Raw genomic sequence first — 1745 nt, 5'->3', positions numbered from 1 at the left:
GGACCCTGAGAAGAACATGTTTTCTCCTATTTGAGGATGAAGTGTTCTTGATTCAGTTAGATCTAGTTGATTAATGGAGTTGTTTAGTTCACCCATATTTTCACTGATTTTTCTGTCTGCTGGATTCATTCATTAGTGACAGCTGTGGCAAAGGCTTTAACTCAGCCCTCATAGTGACATCACCCATTTCTTGCCATAAGTTTTGCTTCCCTCTGTGTGTGTGTGTGTGTGTGTGTGTGTGTGTGTACACATGCACTCACACATGCACCCTGTATTTTACAAGAGCTTGAACCCAGTGCCTTACCAATAGTAGGGAAAAGCTGTACTATTAAGCTACATTTCCAGCCTTTTAATCTCACTAAATTACCCAGGCTCTTCCCAAACTTGTGGTCCTCTTGCTTTAGTCTCCCAAACTTTGAGATTACAAGCATGAGTCACTGTGCCTGTCTCTTAGTCTCTTTTTAATATTCTCCTTTGCTGTCATTCCTGTTTTGAGTATCTTATATCTTTTAGTCTAACAAATCTGCTTCTTTTGAAAAATATTTTAATGGATTGCTTTAGAATTTTGAGTATACGTCAGCAAGAAATCTATGTCCATTTTCAAAAAGTACTATATAGCTTTACAGGTATCTCAGGTAATTTATAACAAAGTATTCCCAATTCTTCCTTCTCCTCATTTGTAACACTATCATCCACAGATCACTTATCTGTACATTGTATTAACTCAATACCTGTTGAATTATGTTAAACAAACATCTATTAATCAATTAAAAATAAGATAAGGAAAAGGTTTTATTTTGCCTTCATTTGCTTCTCCTAACATTGGTTGTTTTGCTTTCGTTTTTTTGAGATAGAGTCATGTTATGCAGTTCAGGCTGGTCTTTTTTTAAAAAAAAAAATTATTTATTTATTTGATACAGGGTCTCACTATGCAGCTTGGACTAGTGATCCTTCCATCTCAGCCTCCCCAGTAGTGGGATTACAGATGTGCACTACCATGCTGGGTTTCGGTGGCTGGCATGGTACGCCCAGGATTCTGGGGCTAACATGGTATGCAGTACTGGGGATTGAACCCTGGTCCTTGAGCTTGCCAGGCAGGCATTTAGACCGCCAAACTATCTCCCCAGCCTTGAGTATAGTATTCTCAGCTGTAGATGGCTTTGGTACTTTTTTTTCTTGTGGTTATCTGAGCTTCCTGAACCTCTAGTTGGTTTCTGTATTCTTACAGACAATTGTTGCTGTACTGTAGCGCTTAGCACATCAATCAATAATTTTAAATTTCTGATTCAGTAATTCCAAATCTCTACCATAGCTGAGTCTGCTTCTGATACTTGCTTTGTCTCTTCAGAGTATTTTTTAAAAATTCTTCTTCTTGCCTTTAGCGTGCCTGATAATTTTTTGATACCCAAGCATGATGTATTTAGTAATAAAAACTAAGGTAAATAGCCTCTAGTGGTTTTATGTTTATCCGGCTAGGAGACAGGCTATATTTACTGCGTGCTACAGCTGTGTCAAAAGCTTCAATTTCCTCTAATGTCCTTGTTTTTCTCTCCCTTGTTATCTTTCAGTTTCCCTGGAAACCCTTTCTGAATTAAAGTCTTGCAACTTTGTTAGTTGTCATCTGCTGTTTCTATACTGGAGTTACCGTTGATGAGAAGGTGAGGATAAACTTCCACAATCTTATCTTCATTTCCAGGGATGGATATTTTTAGTAAGCCACACCCCCAAGATGTGTCTTCAAGATA

The sequence above is a fragment of the Octodon degus genome, unplaced genomic scaffold (assembly GCF_000260255.1).
Source record: "Octodon degus isolate 3935 unplaced genomic scaffold, OctDeg1.0 scaffold00037, whole genome shotgun sequence".
In the NCBI taxonomy this organism is placed as follows: Eukaryota; Metazoa; Chordata; class Mammalia; order Rodentia; family Octodontidae; genus Octodon; species Octodon degus.
Note: the sequence above shows the minus strand (reverse complement) of the source record.